Source organism: Palaemon carinicauda, chromosome 19, assembly GCF_036898095.1.
Source record: "Palaemon carinicauda isolate YSFRI2023 chromosome 19, ASM3689809v2, whole genome shotgun sequence".
NCBI classification, from domain to species: Eukaryota; Metazoa; Arthropoda; class Malacostraca; order Decapoda; family Palaemonidae; genus Palaemon; species Palaemon carinicauda.
The window spans coordinates 76921711-76934210 of record NC_090743.1 but is presented as its reverse complement, the minus strand read 5'-3'; the positions used below and the strand labels follow the sequence as shown (position 1 = coordinate 76934210).

Genomic DNA, 12500 nt, shown 5'->3' with positions numbered 1-12500 from the left:
ATTTATTTTTTATCATAGTAAGAAAGTTTTATGACACTTTGCCTGCTGTAAAAGATTACAAAAATTTTGGTAAAGAAAGAAAAGGTCCAAAACGAACCTCCTGGTTTTAGGAACGTTACGTACCAAAAAGGTCTAACTTGAGGCAAGTCCAAACCTTAGGGACGTTACTTCCAAAGAGGTTACGAAGGCACAGCCTGCCCTTAGGGGGGTTACGTACCTTACACAGCCATGACCTAACTAGTCCACTAAGAACTAGTGGTGAGTGAGTAAACGAGTCGATTTCATTCCCACGAACTTTAGACGATAGGCCACACATAAATATAGATTAAAATATTTCTTTAATGCAGGATGATAAAACCAATAATAGTTTACCACATCTTTGTAAGAAGGACTATTCTCTGAAAGCATCCTTTTCCGTCCTCTCAGTACCAGCCTTATTACTCTTTTTCTTTTCCAGCGTGATCCCTATACATTAAGGCGTCGGCTACCCGATGCGCCCTCTCCAATGCCTTCTTTCAAAGGTACTCTCGCGTCTTATCTCATCTCCTTCAAGAAACCCACACAGCTTTTGATTTTCACTTTTGGTTCACAATACTTCGGCTTCCTTCCACAGATCTATCCAAATTCTCCAATTTCTTTTTAAAGGCCGCTCATGAATGGTAGGCGCAAGGTACAGTGACACTGCCCTGAGACTCTATATATATATATATATATATATATATATATATATATATATATATATATATATATATATGTGTGTGTGTGTGTGTGTGTGTGTGTCTGTGATCAACGCACAAGCCCTCTCTCCACCCAAGCTAGGACCAGGGAGGGCTAGACCATGGCTGATGATGAATTATAGGCTCCCCCAAAACCCCATCTTTAGTTTACAAGGACAGCGAGGTTGCAGACACTACTACAAACTATCGAGCTTGAGCGGTTCTCAAACACCAGTCCAGGAGATCGCCAGGCAGAGACGTTTCTAATAGGCTACCCCTACCATAAATTTAATGCTGTTATAGAAGTTAATCACGACGTCATTGCATATTGATTATAAACAGAATTGTAGGTTAAGAAGATGGAATAATATAATTTTCAACAAATTGTAAAATATTTAAAAAATAATTCTACCTTATAAATCTACATATGTTAAAATCGTCATTAGTAGAAGTCTCATCGTAGACAGTATCACAGCATACACTGAAACAAACACAGCAAAGACACAAAATCGTGCTGTAGCGACTAAGTCCCCTAGCAACGGTTGGCCAACATAAACATAACAAGAGACTCCACTATCGTCAAGAAGAAGATGCAGACATGATTCAATTTTCAAGTTTCCTATTGCAATAAATCAATGAATTTTGATTCAAACAGAGTGAAAATAAGTTAATCAAGGGTGAATTATATTGGTAAAACTGGTCATGGGATACAAGCGCTTGTAAATTGCAGCCCTCGGCAGGTGCTTTCAATTTAGATAAAATATTGGGAGAAGATCGTGTTCCATGTGATGACAAACGATGTTGGGAAACACTTTGTGAACGCGTCTGCTCATGCTGATGTGGCTCAGTGTCATAAACACACACACACAGAGAGAGAGAGAGAGAGAGAGAGAGAGAGAGAGAGAGAGAGAGAGAGAGAGAGAGAGAGAGAGAGTTGAAATGGACTATAATATGAAAGATTGAAAGGTTTAAATAAAACGGTAAATAAAATCTATCGTAAGGATTCATAATGCATTTATGTATGTATGTAGGTATGCATGCATGTAAATATATGCATACATTTCTATATGTATACACATTTTATATATATATATATATATATATATATATATATAATATATATATATAATATATATATATATATAAATGTATATATATATATAATATATATATATAAATGTATATATATATAATATATATATATATATATATATATATATATATATATATATATATTTATGTATACATATATATATATATATGTTTATATATATATATATATATATATATATATATATATATATATAAATATATTTATATATGCATATATATACATATATCTACATTTAAATATATATATAAATATATATATATATATATATATATATATATATATATATATAAAATACATATATATATCCACATATATATAGTCAAAATTTTTCCAATTGACAGTTATTAACAAACTAAATACAAGGGTGTCATATAAAACTTTATGATGAAAATCTTGAAGCCATCAATGCAATTTCATCAAGTTAAAAGCCAAATCTTGCCGGGTAATTAAACTTAATTACCCACAGGCGTGTGTGTGTACATCTCCCAAAAATACACCCTCGAAGATTCTACAAGAATGACTCATTCCCTCTAAATAAACACACGTTCGAGAAAAATAAGATAAAATCTAAAAATCAAGACTCTTCAAAATCAAGAAATGACATTAATGACGTACCTTGTGTCTTCATTTACTCATCCCAGGTTTTTCAGGGCGCCAACTACCACTACTACCACTACCACCACAGCTACTCTCGCCCCTCGACCCCTCATCCCTCTCAGGGGAAGTGGGCAAAAATGGAAGGGCTAAAAACTCATATGCCACGAGTCCAAATAGATGCCACGGAAAATATAACGAAGAGCATACAGGTGTCTTGCACTCTATGCATGGATGCATCTGTGTGTTTATGTTTCTGTCATTGTGTCAGTTTGTCAATATGTAGTTTATATATATATATATATATATATATATATATATATATTATATATATATTATATATATATATATATATATATATATATATATATATATATATATTATATATATATATATTTATATCATGAAAACATGGATTAAATATAAAACACCACGAAGAAAATGAAATAGCCATGGCATAAGAAATTTACACCGTTATTCTATGATGAAAATACAGTACACAAAAAATATACGGTCAGATGAATTTCTTTTTTTTTTTTCGCCATCAAGTAGATTGAGGCACTCTAACACTGTGTGTGTGCGTGTGTGTTATTGACGAATCTTTTACTTTAGTACACCTGACCTGGTGTTACTTTAAGTAAAAAACAGGATTATCGATTTGTTGTATATATTTGCATGTGGATAATTAGACTCATAAGAATGCGTATGTATTTACATATTTCTTTGGAAATGAATGTATCCAGTTTATATTTACTCAGGCTTATATTTATATTCTCATCAAAACATTCTTAGATTAAAATACAGACTATATTACATTTCCTTCAAGCCTTTTATTTAACTACACTAACCTGTTATGGACTTGACAATTTAACATATGAGTACACACTTTTCGCAGATATTTGTCATTTTGAAAATAAAATTGTTCACATATATTGCAGGGGATTCATTACATGATATTCGACATACAGTAAGGCAACGCCAGAAGAGCTCTTTACAAGTACCATTTTTTTTTTTTTTGTTATTAGATGCCACATAACATTAGAAGTGTTTTTCTCAGATGGGTAATAGCTTTGAAGTTATTACTAAAATTGTAGTTATGATCATAAAATGTCTTTTCTTATCATTGTGATTATTTACGAAATGTTTCTACTTCACATTCCATTTTTTTCTTTTTAGTTTTAGTTAACATTTACATTCTCAATTCTAACCATTGCTGACGAATCATTAATATAGTCCGAGCACTTTGATTAATAAAACCGAATTAAACAAAATTTGAAAAACATTCAAAGATATGATCGATGTTGTAATTCATAGTTAACTTAAAACTCTAAATATGATGCCAAAAGGATAACCAAACAAGCTTCCAAATCCGGAGCCTTTGTAATTCGTTGGGACAGACCGGGTGTAAAATTTCAAAAGTTATGATTGACAACAAACATTTTATAAGGGAAGCATGTACAAAAACACCACCTAATCTAAGGTTCCCCACCTAACCTAACCTAGGAGCCGTATCCTTAGCTACCGGGGGACTACGCCCCCGGCAACACCCTTAGACTGTCGTAGTCTTAGCTTATCCTAAGACTAAGTCTCAATGTTGTGTTCACTTACATATCGGCTTCACTTCTGGCAAGATAAATCGGATTATTTCGTCAAACGTAAAACTAGCTTCATTTTATCGTATTTCAGATAAAAATCAACAGCAACGTACCCATCCTGAAAATCGATTTGACAAGTATTAAGACGGTTAACACCTGTTCCAACGCACTGCATTCATCCCGAAAATATCCCAACAAGACAAAATACAGGATGTAAAGTATTAACAACTAAGAGACGACAACTCTTGTTTGGAATTTCTCCAGAACCCCAATATCGGACACTTTGGTTGTAGAAATTTCTAATCTATCGTGATTCAATCGATAAAACTGCTAATTGGTGCCTATCAACTCACTGCAATTACTCGCAACATCTGTTTAGATCTACAGGAGTAAAAGGGTGCGCATCACCTTATCAGTTGGTGCCCGTCGGAGCCATTAAGAACCTCATTAGCAGATCTGATCGGTAAAGCCTGAGAGAAATTACTTTTAAAGTTTGGTATTGGATTTGCCATAGAAAAATGAATAATAAATAGGAATAGAAAATGGGAGAACGGTGTAAGGGGAAAATGGGAAATTGGACAGATAAATAATACGAAGGAAGAAAGCGATGCGAGGCAGGTCACCTTCATTAGCGTGGGGTGTGGTTGAGGGAAGGGGATTGGAGGAAAGGGGAAAGGGGGAAAGGGAGAAAGAGGGAGGGGAATAAGTGGGAAGCGGAAAAGGGGAAATGTGAAAAAGATAGAAGGAAAAACGAGGGAAGGGAAAAAGTGGAAAGGGAAAAAGAGGAAAGGTATAAAGAGAGAAGGAATAAAATGTTAAGGCAAAATGACGGAAGAGAAAAAAGGAGAAATGGGAAAAAAAAAGTTAAGGTAAAAGGAGGAAAGACACAAAGAGGGAAGGGACAAGGAGCGAAGCAAAAAAGAAATAAGGGAAAAAGAGTAAAGGAGAAAGCGGGTATAAACTTCAAACATGAAAGAATCTTTCAGTAAAGAGACATTACGATTCTAAGATCAAAAGGAAAAAGGGGTTGAAAAAATAAGGAAATCTAATTAAACTCAGTGAAGAATGACAAGGGAAAATGGGTAAAAATATGCATAATAACTTACAAAGCAGTTCTTCCAGAGTGGATATAAGAAAGAGATGAATGAATCACGTCACGACTCGCGTAGTAGGTTAGGTTAGTCGGTTGGTTTGGTTAAGTTAGGTTAGGTTAGATTAGGCTAAGATCTGTACCAAACTTTGCAGTCATTTCAGAATCAAACTGTTGAACTGGAAATCGAAGTTTCAAATTAAATTCAAGTATAAAAACAGTTGAAACTAAGACAACAAAATAAAAAATAAGTTTCTCAATGACACAAAAATACTTACAACGAACAATTTTGATTTGATTAGCAACTCTTGGCAAAGCTATTAAGAGACCAGTAATGTTATTAATTTTTGTATTACCATTATCATCTCCAAAAGACTAGTAATATCACTGTCATTGTAATTGTTATATAATTATTATTATTATCATCATCCCAAAAGACTGTAAAATACCAAAGAAAGCTCTAAGGAAAGGAATCACTATTTGTGAAAATACGAAGAATATCAAATAAATAATAAGTAGAAAATAAATCGGCCAACAGATACAGATAACCCTATCATCCTACGGGTGTTCCCTTAAAATCAAATCTGAGTAAATCACAAAATAAATGAGAGAACCCACACAGTTTATGCACAGAGAAGAGCCAGCTCATAAAACCCCATTGGCAGGAACACCCCCCGGCCCCCCACACACAGAAAGACAAACTAGAGTAACTAGACAGACACCTGGGCTGTTTGTGCCAGACTCCTTGGCAAGATAAGCGCGTTAAAACTAGTCCGTACTTATTCTATCGAACGAGATAACAGAGGCGAACTCATTAACGTGGCTCGACTCATGTTATCGCGTATCGAACAGGTTTTACTCTATTCGCGGAAACTAATGATAGGGACTGGGTATGGGGTATCCCATTTTATACCTGGACAGATGCTGTGCTATGTCTTTGGAAGGTTACAATCTAGAAGTCTCGTTCTATGTCTTAAACGTTTCAATGGAAAGACTTCCTTAAAGCATTTTATCCTTAAGAACGTTTGATACCAACAAATGCAGATGAAACAATTGTGATAACGATGAAACCTACCGTGATTTCTACAGTGACTAAAAGAAATATCAGAAGTATTTATATTTTGCTCAAAGTATTAATAAGAAATATATAAATACTTATTGGCAAAGTGAGAAAGTTCCCTTACATTTATAAAATGTAGTTTATTTATAACTGCATTACGAGATTGGTTTTAATTGAATATTCTTTTATTTATTCATTTTTTATTTTTACAATAAACGATATCGGCGTCAATGATCTTTGCTGTCAGGATGCCAGAAAACCTCATATCAATCAATCAATCGCCAATTGAATTTCTCATTCAAAAAGCCCAATAATTTTTTTTAGTTCGTAGAGATAAATTTTTGTTGGGTAAAAAAAATAAACAAATACATCAATGAAATAATAGACCCACACAATACGTAACTACGATAAAACAAACTAAGTAAACTCCGACTTGTATCACTGGCAAATGAAGAAGACGCTTTAAAAGACAACTATAAAGATCTAGGATATTTATATAAATATCTTTCTAAAGGTTTAAAGGTCACTCATGAGTGGCAGAGGCATGGGGCAAGACAATGCCCTAGAGACTGACCACATATGATCAGCCTCTAAGCCCCCTCTCTACCAAGCTAGGACCAGGGAGACCGACCCTCCCCTCAACTCCCATCCTTAGCTCACAAAGATGGTGAGGTTGCGGAAACTACAAGAAACTATCGAGTTTGACCTTGTCACGAACTTCCGTCCAACAGATTGCTAGGCAGGGATGCTTCCAAAAGGACCAAATGGAAATAAATAACAAATAAATTTCAAAATCATAAAGAACTTATTAATTGTATAATACCAACTCTTCGTCAAAAATTAGAAAAAAATAGTATGAAATCAAGGGATGCAAATAATATGTCAAAGAAATGTGAAAATACATAAATACGTGAAAGGAAAGTTACAATTATTCATTAATGTCTAAGTCAAGGTGTGAAAAGCGCCTAATTAATAGTCTTACAAGATAAATAACTGCCTTTAAGCATAATTACTCATTACATAACTTTAATAGCGGTTGTGTAATACTTTCTACATGATTTGTTTAACCTACCTTTTTTATCATTGTAATCTATAGTCATACTTGAGCTTATTTTCATATGATACTTCTCACTTTGAGAAAGTAACCTGAGAATTCAACATTCTCCCCCCCCCCCCTTTTTTAAGCGTCTACTAACGACAATATAATAAAAAAAAATTCTAGGTTTAGTTAACAAAAGAGGCATAGTAGATACACTACTGATACAAAAACTGAGGGCGATATATATTTATATTATTATTATTATTATTATTATTATTATTATTATTAGTTGGTAAGCTACAACCCTAGTTGGAAAAGCAGGATGCTATAAGCTCAGGGGCTCCAAAAGGGAAAATAGCCCAGTGAGGAAAGGGAATAAGAAAAAATAAAATATTTTATAGACTGTAACAACATAAAAATAAGTATCTCCTTTACAAACTATAAATAACTTTAACCAGAGGAAGAGAAAGAAGATAGAATAGGGTGCCGGAGTGTACCCTCAAGCAAGAGAACTCTAAACCAAGACAGTGGAAGATCATGGTACAGAGGCTATGGCACTACCCAAGACTAGAGAACAATGGTTTGATTTTGGAGTGGCCTCATAGAAGAGTTGCTTACCATAGCTAAATAGTCTCTCTTACGTAGCAAATCAGTCAAATCAGAAACTAAACTAAGATTACCTCCAAATACGTAGAACTTGCTTATTATAACTCATCAAACCGATTCTGATAAATTTATTTGAGACCGAAGGAGCTATAATTCAGGGCAAAGTCTCGTTCGATTTCCTTTAAGCTGCAAAATCACGTTTTATTACTTCCTGTTGGCACACGTAAGTTACACAGTTTTGCCAATGGGATTATAGTTATGTAAGTTGATGTAGAACAATTTCTATAAAGGTGAAACCAAGTTAGGTTGAATTGTTTGTAAACACCAAATCCAAAGTATCATCATCATCATCATCATCATCATCCTCATCATCATCATCATTATTATTATTACAAGTTAGGCTATAACTCTAGTTGGAAAAGCAAGATACTATAAGCCCAAGGGCTCCAACAGGGAAAAATAGCTCAGTGAGGAAAGGAAACAATGAAAAAAAATGTTGCTACTGTTGTTAAAATATCTTATTTTAATTCTTAATTACTTTTCTTGTAGTTTCCTCATTTCCTTTCCTAACTGGGCTATTTTCCCTGTTGGAGCCCTTGGGCTTTTAGCATCCTGCTTTTCCAACTAGGGTTGTAGCTCAGCAAGTAATAATAATAATAATAATAATAATAATAATAATAATAATAATAATAATAATAATAATAATGTTTCCATGACGTGCTACAGCCTATATATATTGTATATTTACCACATGACTAATTTATAGTGCTATTCATTATTCATTCTCTTTTTCACTAGTTTTCCTGGTTTTATACATTTAAATGGTATTTCATTCAATAAACGATTGCTCGTAGTGAGGTTACTAGTGAATCATCTAATTACATAACTAAATATTACACAGCAACACTAAATATCGAATTACTACACTAAAGAACTACAAAACTAAATACCTAACTACATATCAAATTAATAAATCAAATATCAAAGTACAAAATTAAATAACAAATTAATAAACATATAACCTACAAAAGTAAATATCTAACTACAAATCTAAATAGTTACCTCCAAACTATTCTAACTCAAAAATCAAATATCAAATTTACTAAATTATCTAACTGCGAAAATATATAACTAACTATAAAGCTAAATACCTAACTACACATCCAAATATATAACTGCGAAACTAAATATCGAACTACTTAAATAAACATCTAACTACAAAACCAAACATCTAATTTCCAAACTAGATATCGATCTATAAAACTAATTATCTATCTTCAGAATTAAATGTCTAACTAAAAACTTAATATTCAGCTGAAAAAAACAAAATTTTGACTCGCTAAACTAAATATCTAACTACAAAACTAAATGTTTAAATACTTAGTTAAATATATAACTACAAATATAAATATCTAACTTAAAATTAAATATTGAACTTTAAAACTAAATATCGAATTATAAAACTAAACATCTAACTACAAAACTTGATATCGAATAAAAAAAAACTAAATATCCAACTACAAAACTGAATCTCGAATTATTAATCTAAATATCAAACTGCAAAACTAAATATCCAACTACAACACTGAATTTCGAATGATTAAACTAAATATCAAACTGCAAAACTAAATATCCAACTACAAAACTGAATTTCGAATGATTAAACTAAATATCAAACTGCAAAACTAAATATTTAACAGCAAGCCTAAATACCTAACTAAAAAAACTCAAAAGTTAAGAAATGATATGCTAACATTTAGGTTCTTTTGCCTTTAAAGAGATTTACGAGACAACGTCTGCTTTCTGGTGTGTACACTGGAGAAGCCAAGATAAGATACGACCTTATGAAAAAGTCTCATTTTTTGCCCTTACGTAAGTGAAGGAGAAAAAAAGTCTTTGCAAATTAATTAACGGTGGCATTAAGTGCAGACTTAATACCCCTTGGGATAGTTTCAGTCTGACTATGTTCACCTCCTGATTTTAAGCAAATCTCTTAACACGCTTAGACAAACACTGGCAATTTTTAACACATTATTATTATTATTATTATTATTATTATTATTATTATTATTATTGTTGTTTTTGTTGTTGTCGTTGTTGTTTAGAATGTGGAACAATTTATATGAAACATAACAAACAGGTCATTACGTTGCAAAAACAAATCCACTATATAAAATAAGATATAAAAAACAGTTAATATTCAATATAGAAAGAAAAACAAATAAGCAAAATAAACAGTAATAAATTTTAAAATTGCAATTTATAATAGTCTGAAGGCTTTCTTAAGAACATTCGATGACACCGAGAGAAAGCGTGCTGCAATTTTACAGCAAACTAAAACCTCTTGCTTAAACATCGTTTAAAAGTTCGTTCGTATCCACTGATGCTTAAAGCTAGGCCTCTCGCATGTGTTCAGAAAACTGTATTGATTTCTTAGCAATCAGTTATAACACCAGGATTTATGTACACCGTTTCAGTTTGACATCAAGACTAAAAACGTCTTCAGGGTTCAGTCAATCTCGACAGGCTTAACACTAAATTCTTACGTCAGACATCGTACATGTCAACGAGTTACACCGTTGGGAACACCTGGTTTTTACTTAACTCGCTACGAAATGTACTTAAGATAAAGGAAATAATGACAATATTCCCCCAAAACCAACTTTAATGATCTGATGATATTTGTATTAAATCTAGTTAAAGGAAATATGGTTTTATCTTCAAGCAGTCAAACTTGCTTTACCAGCTGTTAAGTTCGTGCCTCAGTTGCCATAAGGTGCTGCCAATCAAGATTATCCTCATTCCGTTATCATCCAATCATAGGTAATCCGCCTCGCTCACAAGACTGACTTTCTTTACGTTGTGAATAGTTGGATTTGATTCGCTTTGTGAATATGCGTCAGTATGCCAATCATTGTGCAACGGGGGAAAACCCTGCAGTTGCAATATGAAGCATATGAGAAATGGAGAGAATCTTACAAAACCATTTACAAATATGTTTTTCATATTATAAAAAATTAAGGGGATCAAAAATAGTAATAAATTGATACCAGAGAACACAGCCTTAAGGCTGCCTTACTCAATACTGCAAGAAGTGGACGATAGGGTAGGGCTCCTAGTTTTAAACACATCTCCAGAGATCACTGAGATGGAAGAAACTAAGCTAGAATGGTGGTATAGAAAAAGGTTAAAGAGGGAGTGCACCTTGAGACGAAATGACCCTGGACAGAGTACAAGGCTAGAAAAGGGATTGAAAGAAAACTGCTAAAACCTTCAAGTAATGTTGGAGTAATTTGAAACTGACTCGCATGCAACTCTCTTAAAACATCAGCAATTAATCTTATATAAAATCCTCAATTCTTTCATTTCACTGCCTATAAGATTATTGCAATAAATCTCTAATTATCTAAGTAGTAATATCATTCAGTCTTAGGTTATTAGCTTTTCTATCGTTACTGAAAATAATAAGAAGAAAGGCTGATCTCTGACATTACACAAGACAGCTGTAAGCCAAGTTTTTATCAATACTTGTAACATAAGTCTTTGTTTCTTATATAGTCCTTATTGCAAAGGGATGACCATTTCTTAAGGGGAAAATTGCAATCGCCTGATTCTTTCAAAGAGTCACTTTTCTAAAATTCTCTTTTTTTTACAATTCAATCAATACACTCTACCACATGAGCTGACTATACTTGTTTAAGGATAAAAGACAATCCAATGTCGTAAAATTATTTCAAACACATCTGAAATATTAAGACCCTGAAGTACTAAAAATTTTATATGAATATAACGCCGGAATATAACGTTCAAGATAATAATTTCAATAAGTTCAAAATTACCCCCATTTTCATCAATGCTTAAAGAAAACTAGTGATATGAGCTATACTCAAATTTGTATGCGTAATCCATTCAAAATAAAACTCGTTAGTTAAAATACGGGCTGCATAACTGTAAGAGCATGTGCTTGGCCACAAAGGTTAGGCAATCTACGACAACAAGTTGGTTATAAAACCTGAACTATTCTAATTCCCACTGTTTCTTCAATCAAGGTATTTGGCCGACCGTCGTTGCCTTTAAAAGTTCAGGTGGACTCAAAGTTTAAATTCCCTTTAGAAATGGACACCCTAAAGCCACAATGGCACGGAAAACCTGCAGGATCTGTACGTCTGTCAAAACCAAGACGGTCCACGCAACGAGCTCACCTGAGAGAGCCTGGCAGTGACCCCTTGACCTGAGCGTGGAGTGGAAACGAGGGAGGGGGGCGTCACACCATTCAGGTTTCCCTGTCTTACAGACACTGCACTAGTGAGTTTCTCCAAAGGAGCCAACAGCAGCGGACGGGTTAAACGTTTCGCGGCGCCGGAGGTCTTACTGAGAACCTATCTGGAAGAGAACCTTCTCTCCTGCGTTCTCTCATCCTCCCAGACGCTCTGGACACACGCCAGATGAACCTAACAAACCCACCCACCAAACTCGCCCATCCACCCACCCACCAAACTCGCCCATCCACCCACCCACCTCCCAGTTAGTAACCCCCATTCCTCCGGTAAGTACTCTCTCTCTCTCTCTCTCTCTCTCTCTCTCTCTCTCTCTCTCTCTCTCTCTCTCTCTCTCTCTCTCTCTCTCTCTTCAAACACCTTGAAGTACGTCACTAAATAAAGTCGAAAGTTTATTCTCTCTCTCTCT

At 33.8% G+C, this 12500-nt stretch overlaps 1 protein-coding gene across 7 annotated transcripts in view; it reads right to left on the bottom strand.

Moving 5' to 3' along the window:
- Positions 1–12500, bottom strand: part of LOC137658688 (glutathione S-transferase 1-like) — a 459350-nt gene that overhangs the window by 159759 nt on the left and 287091 nt on the right. Inside the window, exon 1 of one of the 7 annotated variants that reach the window (XM_068393675.1) lies at positions 12017–12199. The exons of the other annotated variants lie outside the window; for them this stretch is intronic. The gene's annotated coding sequence lies outside the window, so the exon portion shown is untranslated. Of the gene's footprint in view, positions 1–12016; positions 12200–12500 lie in introns of those variants that run through there. 7 annotated transcript variants of the gene reach the window in all.